Source organism: Oncorhynchus mykiss, chromosome 23, assembly GCF_013265735.2.
Source record: "Oncorhynchus mykiss isolate Arlee chromosome 23, USDA_OmykA_1.1, whole genome shotgun sequence".
In the NCBI taxonomy this organism is placed as follows: Eukaryota; Metazoa; Chordata; class Actinopteri; order Salmoniformes; family Salmonidae; genus Oncorhynchus; species Oncorhynchus mykiss.
The window spans coordinates 16,220,157-16,243,653 of record NC_048587.1 but is presented as its reverse complement, the minus strand read 5'-3'; positions in this window follow the sequence as shown (position 1 = coordinate 16,243,653).

Genomic DNA, 23,497 nt, shown 5'->3' with positions numbered 1-23,497 from the left:
GCACCCAGGATTTTAGAGGGGGCACAAAGTACACGAGGATGTTTTTTTTTTTTTTTTTTTAACTCCTGAAGCAGCCTTTTCCTGCAATCTAGAGCAATCATCAGTATGCCTGGCTCTATTTGTCTGCTAGGTTATCTAAGCATGGCTCTTTACCTGTTCAATTGTCTTTTAATGAGGTTGTCATTCTCAAAATACTGCAGCAACATGCCTAGGATGTTACATCCGAATTACAACACAGTACATGGGATCATAACACACATCATCCATACAGGCACATATCATGGCTTCATAATTATTGCACAGATATCATGATATTATCATAAGGTGCCGGATTACAGTGTTTTTTCTGCATATCTAAGTATACCTCTTGAGCCGTCTGGTGATTTATTTATTTATTTTTTTAATTAAGAAATTAATTTCTCTGCTAAAACCGGGGGAAAAGATTGCAAGGAACGTGAGACTTATTCAGTACTAACTATTTAGTAATTGCTTGCTTTTCTAAAGTCTAGAAACCTTGCCGGCAGGGCATGCCAGCTAAAATAGGCAATCCACTCCAACTTGATTGACAGCATGAAATGGCTTGGTAGCTAGTTATGAAGTTAGGGGATTGGGAACCTGCAGCTGGCTCGCTAAAGTCAACTTCATCAAATTTCTACGTGTCTAGTATTACAGAGAAACAAACAAACATTTTCATTTGATTTATTCATGAAGAAGGAATCAACAGGCTACGTAGCTTGATCAAATTCACCGTCAGCTAAAATCAAATCAAACGCTGTGTGTCACTCTACATTCTGTCTCTCCTCCATTGACGATACTGTCTGCACAGACTAGAGTACCTAGCATCGTGCATGGCATATCTTTGCTCCGTGGTACACCTTGGAATGAACTAGGGAGGAATGGGGGGGGGGGGGGGGGGGGGTACTCTTTTCAAAAAATACCTCCTCCTCAAAATACCAACAGATACTGACAGATCTTTAAAAAAAATAAAAATAAATTAACATCTGAACATTTTCAAAACAGGGCAAATCTGAGGTGCCTTGTGCCACCTACGGGCATGAAGCCTTTGGTTGAGAAACCAAATGAAGGCATGAATATACCTCAAGAGCCTTCAGGTTGAAATAACAACTCGGCAAAGGGGAAAAGAAAAACAAACTCACGAATGTTGAGGTTAGGGAATGTTGAAATCAGGGCGTTTGGAAATTACATGACAGAAAAGCAATCGGGCTGGCACCTGGCCAAACCTGGCCTTACCATGTTTATTGTTTTATCTCAGTCAACTAATCACATATCTGCTCCGCCCACGCCGTCTTTCTCTCTCGCTTGCAGGCCTGGGACGAGCTCTCTTGCATGGACATGCTTCCTGGCTTCGGTCACACACCCCGCTCTAACTGTAGGTGTGTGTATATGTGCGCGTGGGTGTGTGCGTGTCTGTGTGTGCGCTTCAGTATATTCCCCATCCTTACGGGCCCTCCATAAGGCAACCAATGACCTGTGTCCGGATGTTCACATACCCAGGGAAAAGTGTTTCACCCAATTGAAATGTATACTTTAAAGGGCACGTCGAATCCAAACCAAATAATCCTTCTGGTTTTCATTTCAAACCCGCTCTAGCCTTTAATGGCTAAGTCAACAGGACTTTAAAGCAGCTGTTCTGAATATCAATGCTAAGTCAGGTATCAAAGGGTACGGGGTGACTATTTCTCACAGAGCACCCGTGTGTGTTCTAATACCCCAGTACTGCTATGACTCATAAGGCCTGCCACCTCTTCAGCAGATACATATAGTACTTGAGTACTTGTATCATCGTGTCCCAGAGATGCATTGGAGATGCGTCTTTTCACACACAGTGTATGCATGCATGTATAACTCTTCCCAGTGTGTGTTGCCCCTTTCATGAGCTTTCCACCCACCCTGGAGTGTAGGTTAAGAGAAACTGTCAGCGATATACACCAGCCAGACCAGTGTGACGTGCTCTGCCCTGAAAATACATTTTTTATAGTCAAATCAGCTTTGGATAATGCCAATTCAGAGGGTTTAATAAGCAGTGTTTACGACATGGCTGGGTCCAAACGGCATTCTCTAATGCTCCTAATGACATGTGTTTCTAACAAAGCCTCTCTCTCCAGTGTCAGTGAGAACGTCTGGGTTTCTGACAGCCAATACTCCAAGAACAGAAGAGCACAGTATTATTTCTACCCACTGTAAACCAGGTATTTTACAGGTCTGGAAGTAGAAGCAGGAGGTCTTTCCAGCAGAGCAAATAAATCTCTATCTTTATGGAGAGAGAAAGAATAGTTTTATAATGCTGCCCTGTAAAAGTACACACATGCAGACTGCACTGGGTGTGTGAGGTATTGGGGGGGGGGGCCACGTGTGCCAAGGCTCAGCTCATATTAGAAGCAGAGGTGTGTGTGTGTGTGTGTGTGTGTGTGTGTGTGTGTGGTGGGGGGTTCAGGCCTATTGCTGGACTATTTTCCCAACTCAGTGGGCACCAAAGCCTATTTCATTACCAGAGTGTGTGCCTCTCCATCGATCAAAGACCACAGGCCTCCCCTCGCCCCCCACACTCGACAGTTCCCATGGTGCTGACAGTGACACCCCCCACCCACCCTTGGTGCCTGCGGGATGGGGTGGGACGTGCTCCCTTCTGAGAACTGACACCTTGTTTGGGGGGGGTGGGGGGGGGGGGGGGGGGGGACAGGTTGAGGGTAGGTAGTTGGGGAGTTAGGGCCCAGCAGTGCACAGCTGGTTATGTTTAGACTGTGATTCTCTTGTACTGTATATGTGGTATGTACAGCCAGGCAAGCAGGGAGGCAGGCAGGCCCGGCTATAAGGGGTGTAGAAATGTGTAAACCATTTCCTCACGAGCTCCTGCCTGTATGTTACAAAATGTTATTGGAATCGCGCCAGAGAGAGTGGGAAGAGAAATCTCCTCTCCTAAACCCTGTTTCTCTCACTCTCTCTCACTTTCTATCTCTGTCTCTCCCTCACTTCCTCGCTTCCTCTCTTCCTCACTTCATCGCTTCCTCTCTTCCTCGCTTCCTCTCTTCCTCTCTCTTCCTCTCTCTTCCTCTCGCTGACAGCAGAATGGAGGAAATTCACCCACCTAAGATTCCTCAGCTCGCATGCCACTCACAATTGTGGCTTTCTCTACTGTAATTTATTAGTTTTATTGTGATTGTGTATGTGTGTGTGTGTGTGTGTGTAATTTTGGGTGTGTGCCTGTAAAAGTGAGTGTGTGTCAGTGTGAGTACAGTATGAAAATAGTTTTAAAAATCTGACTGCTGTGCGTTTAGCTGTAGGGCACTGGCCCAATGGAGGAACACACACATATACACATACACACACACACACCCACAGACAGAGGCACACTCAGACCATGGCTGAGTGCAGAGGAGGGTGTGGACTGTACACACAGTATGAATGGCTTCATCAATCATCAGTAGAGAAACAGAGTCTTAGCATAGCTGGGCAGGCCTAGTTTTCAGCCTACCTACCTGCCTGGCTGCCTAGGCTTCTTTCCCCTGTGAGAGCCAGCCAAGCCAAGTGTTCCCTGTCTCTAAAAGACTCAAAACACACATGCACAAACACCACCTTGCCAGCTCTTATATAACTCACTCTGGGGACTGTCACCAGGGGAACCAGCCCAACCTACTGAGTGCAGTGGTGTGTAGCAGAGCACAGCAGAGCAGAGCAGGGACGAACCACACACAACACATAGGGGCTGTCCGTGTCCGGGCCAGCATGCCAGGGAAGATTTGTAGCTGGGATTTTCCTCATTCATCAGACTCACTGGTCTGTGTGACAGCTAGCTGAAGCGTGGCTGGTCCTTCATAGGGGCCAGAGGGGGCTGGGAGGAAGGGAGTGAGGGAGGAAGGGGGGAGTACAGGAGTCCCTTATGGCACATGAACATGCTGGATGCCTGGGACCTCTGACATGACCTATGAGAGGGTTGCAGCAGGGTTAAGTGGTACAGGAGAGAGATACTCTCTATCCTTCCTCTCTCTCTGCCTATTTTCCTCTCTTTCTCCAAAGAGCTGGTAAGGTAAAAATCTATTGCTCTGCCCCTGAACAAGGCAGTTAACCCACTGTTCCTAGGCTGTCATTGAAAGTAAGAATTTGTTCTTAACTGATTTGCCTAGTTAGATAAATCAAATACTGAATTAACTAATTATTTTATATCTCTCTTCTCTCTGGTCAGACGGTCAGTTTCCATCATGTCCCCTGCTAGTCAGCGCTGGACTGTTTGGTTTATATGTGTCTTCCATGTTGCTCCGTAATCAGGCCTGAGTTTTGTCTGCTGATTGCCTGAGGTCTTCGATGTCTCCCTGGGTGATCCTTATCTGTGTGTGTGTGTGTGTGTGTGTGTGTGTGTGTGTGCGTGTTCATGTGCACGTGCACGTGCACGTGAGTGTTCGAGCACACGTTCTACGAGACTCACAGCAGACTTGGGTTTAAATACTATTTGAAATCTTTAAAATGCTTAGAGCAAATACATGGAATGTCAGCTGGGCATTCTTTGCACTTTTGGGACCTTTCAACTGGTTGCCATGCAACATGCTTCTCAATCAAGCACAGCATTTGAAATGATTTCAAATAATACTTGAACCCAAGTTGATTGATGACCCAGCTGTGTGAAATAGAATGAACCCAGTCAGGTCATCTCCTGTTCATCTAAAATCCATCCATTCACAGTCGAAAGACAGACACAGTGCTGTAGGTGAATGTGTATCAGGATGCCCTGTATGTGTGTGACAGCGTGTGTGTGTGTGTGTGTGTGTGTGTGTGTGTGTGTGTGTGTGTGTGTGTGTGTGTGTGTGTGTGTGTGTGTGTGTGTGTGTGTGTGAGTTCTTATTGGTATGTACTGTAAACGGACATGTCCGTGTAGAGAGATGCATGAGTTTTGGAAATTAGTCTTGGAAAGTTCTGGAAAGTGGTACACAGCCGTGCCCGTGCCTTGTGAGCATACAGATATGTCGCAAGTCACGGGATCTGATCCAGTCACTCTCACACGGGCACGTAATGGGCAACCAATACCTCCACATCCGTGTCAAGCTGTCCCAAATTGCCAAACCGGGAGTAGGTCAAAGTTGCCCCTAACCACTGAGATCAGATCTATTTTCATTCCCATTGATCTGGTTGATCTAGATCTAGATATTAGGACCGACTTTTGGGATCTAACCTTGGACCAACTGGCTCCATTTATATATCAGTGAGAGAACAATCAGTCTCTCAACAACCCAACACACATCCTTTGGCTTCCCAGACTCGGTTATAGTTTTTTTTAGCTGACCATGCATTTAGACTCTGGGATTTTTTATTTCACCTTTGTTTAACCAGGTAGGCAAGTTGAGAACAAATTCTCATTTACAATTGCGACCTGGCCAAGATAAAGCAAAGCAGTTCGACACATACAACAACACAGAGTTACACATGGAGTAAAAACAAACATACAGTCAATAATACAGTAGAAAAATAAGTCTATATACAATGTGAGCAAATGAGGTGAGATAAGGGAGGTAAAGGCAAAAAAAGGCCATGGTGGCGAAGTAAATACAACATAGCAAGTAAAACACTGGAATTGTAGATTTGCAGTGGAAGAATGTGCAAAGTAGAAATAGAAATAATGGGGTGCAAAGGAGCAAAATAAATAAATAAATACACTAGGGGAAGAGGTAGTTGTTTGGGCTAAATTATAGATGGGCTATGTACAGGTGCAGTAATCTGTGAGCTGCTCTGACAGCTGGAGCTTAAAGGAAGTGTGGGAGATGTGTGTTTCCGGGATAATCTCTTCAGCCATGGAAAAACAGTTTTTGAGTCATTTTCACCTAAATGACTCATTTTCACCTAAGCTAGAATCACTCAAGGCCAATGGGAATGTCTACTACCTGTTAGATAAACCCAAAGATAGTGGAGACCCTGGTCACGTTACCACAAGGGGGCACTAAAATACTGTGGTAGATGGCATGATTCCCTCATTACTTTTTTCAGAAGGAAAGAGTTGTAGGCTTCTACATTCACTGGCAATGATCCAGTCACCAGGCAGGTTTCCATTGGCCCAGGTTTATTCGACAAAACCAATGTTGCAAAAACATTGCGACTTGTTTTATGGAAACGGCAGCTATAGAAGAAACATTTTTATTTGTTCGACGTGGTGGATTTTTCTTTTGTCAAACTTTATTTATTGTGAAAAAATGAAGATGGGAAACTGTATTTTTCAAATGAATGATGATGCCAAATCATTTTGAAGGTTGCAGGGCACGTGATGTCATCGCGTAACTATATACCTCCACTCCAAAATGGAATTCTAAATGGCTGCTTGATAAATCTATATATTTATTTCTTTGCGGAACAAGGATTGATTGCCTTGACTTTCAAGAATGCCAGAATTGCTTTGCCTTGCGTTTCTGGTTGGCTGGATGCAAGTTTCATCATCCCATTACTTCAGATCCAGGCTACAGATCCAGTTTCACCATGGTACGGACCCGTGGCAAGATACCAAAGTTTTCTTTCTGTTTCATACACAACCAATGAATTATGTCGACCAGACCCAGCTGATAAAGAATTGGATAGCCACCACATTAAACAGACAGGAACTGTCATTTTTTCCCCCAATGGTAAGCAGCCTGATTGACCTACCTTGATTTATCCACCATCTTTGGAGATACGTTGGCACATGGGAATTATTAGAACATGGTAAATATTAGTCCATTTTTGCATTCTATCCATGCTGTCTTTTGCGGGCTACCTGAGACAGATAGCTGGGACGGCATGCAGGCTGTTGCCAATTTATTAATGCATAATTTGCCTAAATGGATAATGGAAACACTTTAACATCTTCATTTTTATTCGACGCTAGATGTTTGATAACATTCCATTTATTCTGTTCCAGCCATGTATCCGCTATCGTGATTCCCATCCCTCCCAGCGAGGGTGCCCACCGACCCAGAGGACTGGGTGACCTCAGTCCGACCTGAGTAGGGTCTTTAACCAGGTCAACAATCGCAAGGCTGCGGGGCCGGATGGTATCCCAGGGCGCTTTCTCAGAGCAAGCTCAGAACACCTGGGAGGCATATACACGGTCATTTTCAGCCTCTCCTTGTCCCAGTCTGTCATCCCCACATCTCTTAAACTGACCACCATCATTCCTGTTCCCAAGAACTCTAAGGCTTCATGCCACAGTGACTACTGTCCTGGCGGCAGGGTAGCCTAGTGGTTAGAGCGTTGGAAGGTTGCAAGTTCAAATCCCTGAGCTGACAAGGTACAAATCTGTCCTTCTGCCCCTGAACAGGCCGTCATTGAAAATAAGAATTTGTTCTTAACTGACTAGTTAAATAAAGGTAAAAAAATAAAAGTAGTGAACTTACTGGTAACTACATTCTTAGTAAGTTCTATTTGACGTTAATGGACTGGTCTCTTGGAAAAATGTCTTGCACCTCACGGGAACATTCCTATGAAAACATTAGTTAATGACCTAATAAAGGAAACGTTCTCTAAACTTTTGGGAACGTTTATACCTAGCTGGGCAGAGGAGTGTTCCATGTATCTGTGTTTCTGCTATCTCTGTGTCCCTCACTGTCTCTTTCCTTATGACACTCTCCCTCCCCTTTTTTTGGTCGACTGAATATAGCCAAAAGGAGAGTTATAAAGCTGATATTAGCCTGTTTTTGCTTTGGAGTGTAGATATTGTGTTCTGGGTGTTTTGACCCAGTTGATCAACTGAAATCATTTAGTGAGAGAGTCTGGCTATGAATCATAGTTGGGGTTCTTAAAGGGGCTCTTTGGATGAGAATCCGGACCTCCTTGAAGTGGCGAGAGAGGAATGGCATCCAGACCTCAAAATTACCCGGATGTAGCTGGTTTATGTGCTGCAATATGAGTCAGAAAACACTAAGCCCCTCTAACCACACTCACCACATTAAACGAGTGTGTGTGTGTTTGTATGTTTGTGTGTGTGTGTGTGTGTGTGTGTGCTTCTGTGTGTGCTTCCGTGTGTGTGTGTGTGCATGCATACATGCATGCAGATGCATGCATTGGTATCCATGTCTTTGAATGCATATCCATTTCCCTACTTCCAGAAGATACTGATCTGTCTAGGTACATTTTCATCATCTACCTCCTTCATCAGTTGTCAGCCAGCAGAGCATGACAAGGCAGTGTGGCCTGAGTGTGGCTCTAAGTCCCTGGATCGTGGAAGGAAGGGAACATAACAAGTTCTCCTGTTACCCTCCCTCAAATACATAGCATCCCTCAGGTTCCACTATGTTTTGAAATAGAAGCCCCTGTCGACTAAAGGTAATGTTAGCTTGGACTATTTGGAAAGGTTGGGTGGGGAATATGGGGAATGGGGTCAATCAATCAATCGTATTTCATAAAGCCCTTTTATATCAGCAGTTGTCCTAAAGTGATTTACTGTACAGCAACCCAGCCTCGACCCCGAACAGCAAGCAAAGCTGAAGCGTGGGGTTTGTGGACCGTGACTTTAGCCTGAATAGGAGTAGCCACATTCAGATGTCAACAGGGGTTTTATTAGCATTGAGTCTTTGTCTGTGAGTCTGTATCTCTACTGTATGATACACAGTAAACTCAAGAGGGAAACTCCCTCACATCCACTGTATCTTTTCCCCTCCCAAACCCCCCACTGGGAAAAATCAACAAGAAGAAATGAATACTCCTCTCTCTCTCTCTCTCTCTCTGTCTCTCTCTCTCTCTCTCTCTCTCTCTCTCTCTCTCTCTCTCTCTCTCTCTCTCTCTGTCTCTCTCTCTCTCTCTCTCTCTCTGTCTCTCTCTCTCTCTCTCTCTCTCTCTCTCTCTGTCTCTCTCTCTCTCTCTCTCTCTCTCTCTCTCTCTCTCTCTCTGTCTCTCTCTCTCTCTCTCTCTCTCTCTCTCTCTCTCTCTCTCTCTCTCTCTCTCTCTCTCTCTCTCTCTCTCACGCCAGCCAGGTGGGATCTGCAGCGGCCAGCGTAAGGTGTGTGTGATCAAACACACCTGTGTCAATGTCAGCAGACAAACACCTGCTGACCGGCCCGATCCCCCTCTGTCAGTGTAACGACGGTAGCTGGCCAAAGCACACACTGACAATGACCCAGCAGCCTGCCATCTGATGCCTGGCCAACTGAAATGACTGAACTGTCTCTGTTTTTTGGCGGGAGCTAAGGGGAGAGAAGTACCTGTTGGATGTGTGCGTGGTAGGGGTTATGCCTGTCCATCCACGTCATCGCCGCCCGGGGAACAGTAGGTTAACTGCCTTGCTCAGGGGCAGAACAACAGATTTTTACATTGTCAGATCCAGCAACCTTTTGGTTACTGGCACAACGCTTCTACCCACCAGGGAACCCTACCTTTGCGTGGTAGGGGTTATGCCAGTCCGTTTGTCCTCCATGCCTAGTTTTTTATGTATATATTTTACTGTCCATTGATTAGAACCTGCATTTGTTTTCTGCCTTTCCCAACTCCCCCAGGTATACAGACACGTAGAGAGGAACAGGGTCAGCCGTATTGTAGCGTCCCCGGATGGAGAGCCATTGTTTGGTGTTAAATGTCTTGCTTAACTTCTTTGGGACTGAGGGGCGGTATTGAGTAGCTTGAATGAATAAGGAGCCCAGAGTAAACTGCCTGCTACTCAGGCGCAGTTGCAAATATAAGCATATTATTATTAGTATTATTAGTAGATTTGGATAGAAAACACTCTGAAGTTTCTTAAACTGTTATACTCATTCTGTGAACTCATATGGCAGGCAAAAACCTGAGAAAAAATCCAACCAGGAAGTGGGAAATCTGATGTTTGTAGTTTTTCAAGTCGTGTGCCTATCGAATATACAGTGTCTATGGGGTCATATTGCACTTCTTAAGGCTTCCACTAGATGTCAACAGTCTTTAGACTGTCTTTAGTCTTTTGTTTGAGGCTTCTACTGTGAAGGAGGGGGGAATGAGAGCTGATTGAGTCAGGGGTCTGGCAGAGTGCCATGAGCTGATCATGCGCGCTCACGTGAGAGTTAGCTGCATTCCATTGCATTTCTACAGACAAAGGAATTCTCCGGTTGAAAGATTTATGATTTATGATAAAAACATCCTGAAGATTGATTCTATACTTCGTTTATATTTCGTTCTACGAACTGTAATATTACTTTTCGTCTGGACTCTCGCCTGGACTTGCCCACGCCTTGTGAGTTTGGATTGTGTACTAAACGCGCAAACAAAAGGGAGGTATTTGGACATAAATGATGGTAAGGTAAGTGAATATTTATAATGCTATTTCTGACTTCTGTTGACTCCACAACATGGTGGATATCTGCATGGCTTGTTTTTGTGTCTGAGCGCCGTACTCAGATTATTGCATGGTTTGCTTTTTCGTGAAGTTTTTTAAAAATCTGACACAGCGGAGAAGTGGATATAAAATTCCATGCATAACACTTGTATCTTTTAGCAATGTTAATTATGAGTATTTCTGTAAATTGATGTGGCTCTCTTCAAAATCACCGGATGTTTAGGAACTACTGAACATAACGCGCCAATGTAAACTGAGATTTTTAGATATAAATATGAACTTTATCGAACAAAACATACATGTATTGTGTAACATGAAGTCCTATGAGTGTCATCTGATGAAGATCATCAAAGGTTAGTGATTAGTTTTATCTCTATTTCTGCTTTGTGTGACTCCTCTCTTTGGCTGGAAAAATGGCTGTGTTTTTCTGTGACTTGGTACTGACCTAACATAACCGTTTGGTGTGCTTTCGTCGTAAAGCCTTTTTGAAATCGGACACTGTGGCTGGATTTACAACAAGTTCATCTTTAAAATGGTGTAAAATACTTGTATGTTTGAGGAGTTTTAATTACGGGATTTCTGTTGTTTTGAATTTGGCACCCTGCAATTTCACTTGCTGTTGGCGAGGTGGGACGCTACCGTCCCACATATCCCAGAGAGGTTAAGGGAACAACGGCAAGAGATCTTACATGGGATTAGAGACCAGCAGTTTTCCAGATGCCAGTTCAGTTCCATTATGTCGCCCGGCCCCGGAACCAGCAACCTTCCGGCTGCTGCCCCAAATTGATTAGACTGTGTGTTCATTGCAGCTTTGCACTCTGCCTGCTCTGCCCCCTAGTGCATTATGTCATGGGGGCATCCTCTGTATGGTTTTGTGAGTGTGTGTACATGTGGACATGTGTTTTCATGCATGCAGACATCCTGTCAGCGGTATGCAGACATCCTGTCAGCGGCATGCAGACATCCAGTCAGCTGCATGCAGACATCCTGTCAGCGGCATGCAGACACCCTGTCAGCGGTATGCAGACATCCTGTCAGCAGCATGCAGACATCCTGTCAGTGGTATGCAGACATCCTGTCTGCGGCATGCAGACATCCTGTCAGCGGCTTGCAGACATCCTGTCAGCGGTTTGCAGACATCAGGTCAGCGGTATGCAGACGTCCTGTCAGCGGCCACTGTGTAGGAATCTGGAATCAGCAGCGGTGAGCCCCCCCCCCCCCCCCCCCCCCCCGTTTCCAACCCCTCTTCCTACCCCCCGCCAACCCCCTCCACCATACAGCTCTCACCCTCTGGACAGCAGACAGCTGAGGAAGATATTATGGAGTTTGTGTCTGTTGCATCAAACACCGTGGAGCAAAACACATGAGCACTTTTCCCCTGCAAGCCCCAATGTCCTCCTGCAGAGAGGCTTTTGTACAGTTTGCTCTTCTCCTCTCAATGTCTCTCCAGTTGAGCTGCACTCTTTTCATATCACAGAGGATGCATCACAAATGGCCCCCTATTCCCGTTATGCAGGTAGGGTGTTTATTACTGTAGTGGCCTATAGAGGGGAACTTCTCACGTGGGCAGGTTATCAGGTGAATGTAATCTGAAGTACAGTGGGAATGAATGGGAACGAGGGAAAGTTGAACTACTGCAGGATACAGAGGACAATGGAAGCCGCACGCACCGCCTTTGTATGTCTGTTGAAGTTGTTTGAAGAAGTGGGCAGCATAGAAAGAGTAAGAACGATATTAAAGTGGCTGCGTACAGTGAATATATTGAATGTGTACAGTCGCAATCAACGCCTTGCTAGTTACTAGTAACAGTCAGAGGAGATACAAGTGAGAGAGACTTCGGCGCTATGAGTTGCAGGAGGTTTGTGTTTGTTGGAAGGATCAATCTATTATGGTTCCTATGGACTGAGTTGAATAGAAGAAATTGCATCTAACCACTGATGCAGAGTCAGATACAGTATGTGTCATTCCCTTAATGTTTGCTGTTGGAATAGGGGCAATACGGTCCTAGATCTGTGGTTAAGGCGGTGGCCTAGCATTGTATTGCTAGTCCACATCATCATCCATCATGAAGAGATACTTATTAATAGTTCAATCTCGGTTTTGGTTTTTGAGCTCAACATTGGTCTAGAATGGGAGAGTGAATCTGTATGGGTGAATGGCTGAGAGAGTCATTCCAGCCAAGGGCTTCAGCCTAGGGCCGGGCAGCAGTGGAGCAATGACGTTTCCAGGCCATGGTTTGTATAAGGTTAGGTTATTGAATGGGCATGGCAGGATGACTTACTGTAATCTGTAATGTATTGTGGGAGGACGGCTCCCAGTCGTGTTTGGGTAATCTATTGTGGGCGGCTGGGCTGTGTTGTGAAATAGTGGTGTGTGGGTGTGTGTGGATAGTCTATTAAGGCCCTTGCGGAAGGACAAACACGTTTGCTGAGTGTTAATCATTGTGTGAGTCAGCTCCTGGTCTCTCTGACCGTGGCTATCTTCATTAGAGACAACTAGAGCCACAGGACAATGGAGTCACTGTTTATTCACTTATACTGTGGGCCTAGTGAATCCAACTCTCTTCTATGTTGCCCTGTCTCTCTTTTGCACTCTGTTTCTCTTTCGCTCTCTCTCTCTCTCTCTCTTTCGCTCTCTCTCTCTCTCTCTTTCTCTCTCTCTCTCTCTCTCTCTCTCTCTCTCTCTCTCTCTCTCTCTCTCTCTCTCTCTCTCTCTCTCTCTGCCCCCATTCTTTGTCTTCTTTCAGCTCAACTCGTCTCCCATCAAAACCGCAAGAGCACAAATGCAGACCCTTTGTTTTTCCTTTACCTACTCCCTTTCTCTCTTCTTCTTTGCTTCCCTCCCCCTCTTTTGTTGCAGTACATTTCTTGGTATAGTGGTTACCGTGTCAGAGCTCTTCAGTTTCAACCTGAAAACATTTCAACTCTGAGTGAACTGAGTGGTCGTAAATCGAATTATGCAGAGATACGCTAACATTACTGAATCACCTATACTGTAACTGTGTGTGTGTGTGTGTGTGTGTGTGTGTGTGTGTGTGTGTGATTGTGTGTGTGTGTGATTGTGTGTGTGTGTGTGTGTATATTTGTTCAATCTGATTACGCTGATACACACTAACATTACTAAACTACCTATACTGTAACTGTGTGTATGTGTGTATGCGTGTGGTTGGGTATGTGTGTACATTTATTATGTATTGGTCTGTGTATGTGTTTTCTCTACACACACAGGGCATATGTTTTGTGTGACGGCTCCGTTAGACCCCAGCCAGTGCGACCACTGGCGTAACGCAGTTGCTCTGGACCCCAGCAAGGTCGGAGTTTGCCATTTTTTGACTGCTGGCTGGTGGCAGTAATGTAATTACTTGTTCAGTAATTAAAGTTGGAAATTCTAATATTACAGAGTGTAAAATAAATGTTTGATGCATCAGCATACTAATCAGCTACCATTAGATGTTTTAATAAACAACAACTATCCTGTATAGGCCACCTGAACCTGCATGACATGAGCCGTCCTCATGCTCTCTCCCAGCTTGGATGGAATAGCCTGGTCTCATAGACTAGATGTAACATAGTACAGCTAAATCCGGGGCACTCAAATTAGTATGATATGTTAAGTTTGGTATGGTATGGTATGGTTACATAAGACAGAAGGTTACTTAAGGCAAAAACTAAGTAGGGTGGGTGGATGGGTAAGCACATAATGCAAACGTCTAGCAACGCAAAAGGTTGTGTGTTCAAATCTCATCAGGGACAACTTTAACATTTGAGCAACTTTGCAACTTCTTCCTACTTTGCAAACATTTAGTGCCTAACCCCAACCTTAAAGTAAAACTTTGGTATCTTGAGGGCTTGTTAACACATGGAGTCAGAAGAACTTGTGGATACCATTTTTATGTCTCTGCATGCAGCTTGAAGGATGTTGCAAACTAGCGCTACCATGCTAGCAGACACCAATAGACTTCCAACCATTGCGCTAACGCTAGTTAGCATTGGCTCGCGAAACGACCTCCTTCACACTGGACAAAGAGACAAAAAATGGTATCCACAAGTTCATCTGACTCTGAGAAAGGAGATTAAGGGCCCCATTGCAAAAATCCCAAAGTATCCCTGTAAATCTTTAACCTAGCCCTAACCTTAACCCTAACCTTTAACCCTAACCCCTAGCTAGCCACCTAGCTAACATTAGCATTAACCACCTAGCCACCTAGCTAACGTCAGCCACAACAAATTGGAATGCGTAACATATCATACATTTTGCAATTCGTATCATATCAAACGGATTGTAATTCGTTACATACACTATAAATGCAAAAGTAAGTGGACACTTCAATTTAGTGGATTCGGCTATTTCAGCCACACCCGTTGCTGACAAGTGTATAATCACACAACCATGCAATCTCCATAGAACATTGATGGTAGAATGGTCTTACTGAAGAGCACAGTGACTTTCAACATGGCACCGTCATAGGATGCCACCTTTCCAACAAGTCAGTTTGTCAAATTTCTGCCCTGCTAGAGCTGTTTTTGTGAAGTGGAAACATCTAGGAGCAATAACAGCTCAGCGTCGAATTGGCTGGCCACACAAGCTCACAAAACGGCACCGCTAAGTGCTGAAGCACATAGGCACGTAAACATTGTCTGTCCTCGGTTGCACACTCACTACCGAGTTCCAAACTGCCTACAGAAGCAACTTCACCACAATAACTGTTCATCGGGAGCTTCATTAAATGGGTTTCCATGGCCGAGCAGCCGCACACAAGCCTCAGATCACTATGCGCAATGCCAAGCGTCAGCTGGAGTGGTCTAAAGCTTCTCGCCATTCGACTCTGGAACAGTGGAAATGTGTTCTCTGGAGTGATGACTCACGCATCACCATCTGGCAGTCCGATGGACAATTCTGGGTTTTGCGGATACCAGGGGAATGCTACCTGCCCCAATGCATAGTGCCAACTGTAAAGTTTGGTGGAGGAGCAATAATGTTCTGGGGCTGTTTGTCATGGTTCAGGCTTGGCCCCTTAGCTCTAGTGAGGGAAAATATTGACGGTACAGCATACAATGACATTGTAGACGGTTCTATGCTTCTTTGTGGCAACAGTTTAAGGAAGAACCTTTCTTGTTTCAGCATGACAATGTGCAAAAAGTGATGTCCATACATAAATGGTTTGTCGAGATCGGTGTGGAAGAAATTGACCGGCCTGCACAGAGCCTTGACATCAACCCCATCTAACACCTTTGGGATGAATTGGAATGCCGATTTTGGAATGAGATGTTTGACGAGCAGGTGTCCACATACTTGTGGTCATGTTGTGTATAATGCTAGTATAGTTCTCTAATACACTCCCTCACATAATCACCCCGTGTCCACATACCTTTGGTCATGTAGTGTATCATGAAATAGGTGACGGACATCCACAAATTAAAACATACCATACGAAACTTAGGATATTATGACGAATTTACATTTACTATGTTACGTCGACCCCTGAGTCCAGGTTGTATATTAAATGGTGTGTTTAATACCAAATAATAAAGTAATTCCACCCACAAAACACTAGATTACTAGGGATTGTGCAATTATTCGGTATACTATCTATAGCTATATACCGTATATAGCTGCTATTTATACACCTTTTTAATAAAATTACACATCAAATAGCCTAGCAATGAGGAATAAGTAGTTGGCTTGAAGATAAATTCAGCCACGATTGTCTGGCTAATAGCCTACACAAATGGGCTGCAATATTCAAGGTAAATTAAATTAAAATCAACTTGAGAAACTCCCCTGGTCTCCTGATACCCTCCCTTTTTGTGTGCCAATGTTTTCACCACGGCCTGTAGGTTCAGGTTGTGGCCCCGATTGTTACTGAGTATTGCCAACCCAGACAATCCTTCTGAGACATTGTGGATTATATGTACATTGTGCTGCACACAATTTAAACATAGTCTTGAATGATGCATGCCAAGATATACCAGAGATATTGTAACCACAGGACTCAAACACCGGTTCACCAGTATGAACAAAATTCGCAAACCGCTTTTTTCGTACAAGCCCTCAAGAACTGTTGTCCTCTAAAGACGATCATCTGTTGGCATCTGCCAATTTATTGGCTGTCCAGTATCCAGGCGACCTGTCTCCAGATCTTCCTATACAGAATATATTTTTCCGTAACGTGTTGAGACCGACAATTAAGGAGAATGAGAGGCTCAATTAAAGATGTTGCAGTACTGCTCTATTTGAAGCACCGCTCCCTGCAGTTTCCCTCATGTTGCTACGGCAATCAAGCTGTTTTTACCATCCTCTAACTGTCGGTTCTGCAGAGAGACCGTTTTCTGAACTGAAACTCATAAAGAACTACCTAAGAAGCATTGGGCTCTTGGTCTGATATGCACTTTTGAACACCTGAGTTAGCTCCACTCATTGCGCTAGTGCCGTCTTAGCCTTTGCCACGGCATTTGTTCAAGCCCTGGGGGGCTTGAGGCACCCCCCGTACCGGTGCGTGAGCTCCAATATCTGGTTCACCTGTCCCTGTGGATCAGAGCTGTGGGTCAGGCCAGGGGCCAGGAAGAACAGTGACGGGGGGGGGGCTCTCCTGGGACTCTCTACATGCAGGACGTAACGGGGATCAAAGAGCCACTTACTCCCCTGGCTCCCATGGGCCGTGTACCCCTGTACCCCTCCCTCCCCTACCTCACCCTCCTCCTACCAGCATCAAAGCAGGAAGACAGGTGGGGATCCAGGGCTGCAGTACGTGGCGATTCACCCGTCTCTCATCGCTGCAGCTAAGACCGTTAGCTGTAGCTATCTGACTGCCCACAATAAAAATTAAGAGAGACTTCCTCTTTTCTAACCACAGCTTCCCCACTGAAAAGCCCCCCTACATGCCGTTTAACCCCCTCATTCATTCAACAGACAAGTCACAAGACTCCCTCCCCCTCTCCCCACACCCACATATCTCCAGCGATAGTAAACAGGTGGGGTTTGCATGCAATTCTGCTAGCTCCCATATACAAGGAGAGCAGAGGTTGCATTGGCAAGGAAACAATCTGCCATGGTCTCAATAGTGTTCGTTACTCGTCAACAACATAATTGCGTACGTACACATGTGGATGTGCCGGTTCATCTACCAAAAACATGAAGTTGGCCGGGTGTTAGCAGGAAGTGAGGTCATAGGTGAGGTATCATTTGTTGTGAACCTACTTAAGAAGTGGGATCCTTTGGAGTTGACACAAAGTGCATTGTGTCTTTTGGAGGGCCTTGAAGGAAAAGCCTATCTTAAGTTTGATGAAGGGAGAACAATCACAGAGTTAACGTCCCAAAGAAGCAGGGGAAAATAATATAGAAATGAGATGAAAAGAAATGTATGTTGTACTATCTATCTAGCACTACTGAGTCTATCCCAACCATTCTGCATTGCCATTCCTTACTCCTCTTCCCACATGACTCTGTTACCTTTACTCCCACTGGGAAATGACAGCCTCCAGGCTCACCAATCATGAAGCATGTCTCGCACAAACCTACCAATCACAGGTCTACTGGGCTGACGCCATGCATGGTGGTTGGTTAAAGGTGGTGATGTTCTCCTGCAGCCTGTACGTAGGGCCCAGGTCAGCCATCATGGCGCTCAACGTAACCTCTCCGAGCCAGAGAAGCTAGGTTTCAACATATACCATGTATTTCAATTCCACACTCACTCTCTTATACGAACCAGAACCTATTTCCCTAGTAGCAATCTGAAGATGCATACAGCAAACTTATGTTAGACACTATACAGGATAAATGAAACGTTGGTATTTCTACGGTATAGAATTCATGTAGCATTCTTTCCAGAACTCTATGTACCAGGTGTCAGATTTTACAGTGAGCGACTTAAAATAGGAATCCCAGACTTCAGAATATGATGCTGCCACTAACTATGAGTTGACAGAGTGGTTTTTCCAAGCAGTGCTGAGTATGACACGTATCTTTAGGAATGAGAGGCTGCTGGGTGTTAGCAAATTGTACATCTACTTTCATGATCTATACAGTACATTTTCACAGCGTCGTTTAGCATCTGTTGCCTCACAACCAGTCTTTAGGTGATTAAAGAGCCTTTAGAGTGAACTGTTATTATTATTATTTGAGAGCAGTCAGTTCCATCAATGGGTGTGTCATGACAGTATCTCTCTCTCTGTGTGTGTGTGTGTGTGTGTGTGTGTGTGTGTGTGTGTGTGTGTGTGTGTGTGTGTGTGTGTGTGTGTGTGTGTGTGTGTGTGTGTGTGTGTGTGTGTGTGTGTGCGTGCGTGCGTGCGCGCGTGTGGGTGTGGGTGTGTGTGTGTGATTGTGTGCCAACAAAATGTGTGTGTGTGCGTGGGTACGTGCGTGCGTGCGCGCGTGTGGGTGTGGGTGTGGGTGTGTGTGTGTGTGCGCGTGCGTGTGATTGTGTGCCGACAAAATGTGTGTGTGTGTGTTTTTTTCCTGGAGTCACTGGACTGGAATCTACCGCCTCATGGCGAGGACGTGGTGTCGTGGTGCCTGTCTAATCACTGTGTTTAAGGTTGTGTGATCACAGGCCTGGGCCTCCGAGTCGAGCTGACGGAGACACCTACAGCTGGCTCTAACACTTACACCTCCCCAACAGACACCTACACACACACACACCTACAAACACAAACACACACACACGCAGGGCAGGGCAGCAGACAGACATGAATCTTATTCTAGAAAAGTTGCTATTAGCCAAATGTTCAACCTTTCAAATATGATCAATTATTTGTGTTTTTCTCTCTCCTGTTAGTGTTGCTAAAAGTGGTCCGTCTGTACAGGCAGTGAAATACTTGGATCCTTTTGTGTGACTCTGGCTGGATTATGTTAGAGAAGTGGACCGAGTGTGTGCGGGGTTTACTTTGTTTTAGAGTGGGTCAAAGGGTGAGTGTTTGTGTGAGTTTCTAAGTGGGTTGGAGAATGGGAGCAGGCTTGACTCAGTATGAAAACATAAAAATAGTCAACTATACTGATCAAAGTGTGATGCAGAGAGACTAACGTGACTGACGCTTTAGACAGTCAGGTATGGAAGCTACCATAAGCAAAGTGTTGATCCAGGTGAGACAGCAGTGGAATATTAGTCTGTGGTGAAGGGAAGTTTGGGGGTCAGAGGTGACGACCTAGGAGCATTTGTATAGGGGGAGGGGCTTAGTCAGGTCAAAGGTGAAATCATGGAATAAAGGAGTGCATTCAGGGAGTAGTAGGTATTGTATGATGTTTACCGATGTGTCTTTGGGCATGTAGTAGAGTGTCTGTGTGTACTGAATGAGAAGCAGGAGACCTGCGACGTCTGCAAGTGTGCTTTTGGTTTGCTGATGCGTGCTGCGCATCCCCGCCTGCATGTGTGTGCGTTTGTGTAAATGCATGCCTGCGCTTCTTTGTGTGTGTCCAGAGGTGCTGTGGTGAAAGTGAGATAACTCTTGCCCTCCCGTCAGAGCTCTGGGGGGCTGACGTGTCACTCCAACGCTGCAGCCAGGCTATGAAAGGAGTGGTGAGTGACTGGAGTCTGGAGAATATCACTGGTACCCACACACACACACACACACACTTGCTTAGCACACGCACAAGTCGTGATGAAGGTGGCCATTTTAGTCCCTTCCCACTGGGCACCGACGTCAAGTCAACGTCTACTCCACGTTGGTTCAACGTAACTTCATTGAAATGCCGTGGAAACAACGTTGATTGAACCAGTCTGTGCCCAGTGTTTTTTTTTTAGCCTCACGTAAGAGCTTATGCTCTGTGAACCGTACATGACACAGACAACATCTTGGTGTCGTCACACTCCTAACATATGGACCATTTTTCAGGTTCTGAAATACACATGTTCACATTATTCAACATTACAAATATGAATATCTCAAAACGACTCATTTTCGATTATGTTAATTTAAAGACATGTTGTTTGGAACAAAACACTCGACAAGTACATCACGTTTCCAGAGTGGGCTTTCTGCTACTTCTGAAGTTCTGCTACATTTTATGAGCACCGCCAACACAGTGAATGGTAAATGTATTCAAGAGGAACTCCTTCTGCTGGTGAATTCAGGGGGAGTTGGCGATATTGGGATATGAAAAATCATGTTTTCAATTTACATATGCGTATAGGAAACATTTGTACATTGTTATGATTGTTATTATTTGCTGAGTAAGCCATCTTAAAAGAGGGCTGTGATTTGTTAATGACCGATAATGTCAAGTTCTATGTTTAAAATGGGACATGTCATTAAAATGACCAGAGAGCCCACTCTGTTTAAAGAGTCTATTGTTCCGAACAATAGGTATAATATGTCTAAAACTAAGCTAAATCAAAAAGGTTGGTTTTGAGATATTCATGTTGATAGTTTTAATGTTTAACACATTTATGTGAAAATGTGTATTTCGGAATGCAGACATACTCCTTGAGAGCACACTAAAATGAGTATAATGACACCAAGATGTCCGTATCATGTACAGGGCCCTAAAATGGCCACTTCCAGCATGATTTAAAAATACATACAGTTGAAGTCGGAAGTTTACACACACTTAGGTCATGACTTGAGTCATTAAAACTCGTTTTTCAACCACTGCACAAATGTATTGTTAACAGACTATAGTTTTGGCAAGACGGTTATGATATCTACTTTGTGCATGACACAAGTCATTTTTCCAACAAATGTTTACAGACAGATTATTTCACTTATAATTCACTGTATCACAATTCCAGTGGGTCAGACGTTTACATACACTAAGTTGACTGTGCCTTTAAACAGCTTGGATAATTCCAGAAAATTATGTCATGCTTTAGAAGTTTCTGATAGGCTAACTGACTTCATTTGAGTGAATTGGAGGTGTACCTGTGGATGAATTTCAAGGCCTACCTTCAAACTCAGTGCCTCTTTGCTTGACATCATGGAAAAATCTAAAGAAATCAGCCAAGACCTCAGAAAAAAAATGGTAGTCCTCCACAAGTCTGGTTCATCCTTGGGAGCAATTTCCAAATGCCTGAAGGTACCACGTTCATCTGTACAAACAGTAGTACGCAAGTATAAACATCATGGAACCACGCAGCCGTCACACCGCTCAGGAAGGAGACGCATTCAGTCTCCTAGAGATGAATGTACTTTGGTGTAAGAAGTGCAAATCAATCCCAGAACAACAGAAAAGGACCTTCTGAATATGCTGGAGGAAACAGGTACAAAAGTATCTATATCCACAGTAAAATGAGACCTATATCGACATAACCTGAAAGGCCGCTCAGCAAGGAAGAAGCCACTGCTCCAAAATCGCCATAAAAAAGCCAGACTACGGTTTGCAACTGCACATGGGGACAAAGATCATACTTTTTGGAGAAATGTCCTCTGGTCTGATGAAACAAAAATAGAACTGTTTGGCCATAACGACCATTGTTATGTTTGGAGGAAAAAGGGGGAGGCTTGCAAGCTGAAGAACACCATCCCAACAGTGAAGCACGGGGGTGGCAGCATCATGTTGTGGGGGTGCTTTGCTGCAGGAGGGACTGGTGCAATTCACAAAATAGATGGTGTCATGAGGTAGGAAAATGATGTGGCTATACTGAAGCAACATCTCAAGACATCAGTTAAAGCTTGGTCGCAAATGGGTCTTCCAAATGGACAATGACCCCAAGCACACTTCTAAAGTTGTGGCAAAATGGCTCAAGGACAACAAAGGTATTGGAGTGGCCATCACAAAACCTCAATCCTATAGAAAATTTGTGGTCAGAACTGAACAAGCGTGTGTGAGCAAGGAGGCCTGCAAATCTAACTCAGTTACATCAGCTCTGTCAGGAGGAATGGGACAAAATTCACCCAACTTATTGTGGGAAGCTTGTGGAAGGCTACCCGAAAAGTTTCACCCAAGTTAAACAATTTAAAGGCAATGCTACCAATTACTAATATGTATGTAAACTTCTGACCCACTGGGAAGGTGAAATAGAAATAAAAGCTGAAATAAATCATTCTCTCTACTATTATTCTGACATTTCACATTCTTAAAATAAAGTGGTGATCCTAACTGACCTAAGACAGGGAATTTTTACTCTGATTAAATGTCAGGAATTGTGAAAAACTGAGTTTAAATGTATTTCGCTGAGGTGTATGTGTACTTCCGACTTCAACTGTATATACAAATGTAAAAAACATTTCAAGCATCCTCACTCTCAAATAAATGTCTGTGTGAGAATTGCCAGAACAATCAGAGACACCTGAGATCACCAACGGGCACAGAGGCTGTGCTGCTGAGTCTGTGTGTGCACAGAACGTCTTCAGACTCAGAGCACAGACAGCCTCACACAGAGGGCTGACTGTTACAGAGTTATGGGCCTGTTCAGAACGAGCTGCACTGAGATTACTTTCCTTTGAGTTTTCTATTTGGTGTCTTCTGTGGGGCCTTATGAAAATCTTTTACATCAAGCTGTCTCCCTTTCTCCCTTTCTCTCTTTGTCTTTCAATCTCTCTTTCTTTCAATCTTTTTCTCTCTCTCTTTTTCTTGCACGCGCACACACGCACACACACATACACACACACACACACAGTGGGTGCTCCAGTCCAGATTGATTTCTGGTTCCCAGCTTAGTGAGCACTATGGCACAGTCCCTTCCCTCCTCCGGTTGTTGTTATTTTTATGACTCAGTCATATCACCGTCTGTCTGTGTCAGTAGAAACCCAACTGATTCACGCACGCACACGCACGCACACACACACGCACACCCACACTTGATTTGGTGTGTGCTAATAAAGCAGACTGGAACTTGTGGCTGGGATAGAGTCATCACATTCAGCACGTAGGCTTGACCGCAAGTGGAACATAGGGGTGGTCTCCTGTGATGTTTGTTGTACCCTCTAGACACAACAAACATCCACGCTGGTGCTCTCACAGAGACAAAGGGGTAGCTTAACTATAGCTTAACTATTGTCATTGTAGCTGGAGCAACACAACCATCTTGTCAGTCTGCCGCTATGATAATCACTGAATGTGACTCAGTGTGTGATTAATGGCCTAGACCCGATTTCCCAAAAGGATACGTTAAAACCTTTGTAGGAGTATGGTTAAATATCCATCTGTTTCCCAAAATGCTAGTAATCGGACAGCTAAGTGCGTCATTAGAAACTTTTTTGCCCTCCCGCGTCACCTTATACACAGAAGATCTCCCCTAAACATATAATGGTTTATCCATCTCTCTGTGACCACAGATAACTTCAGAACAAAGTTGAC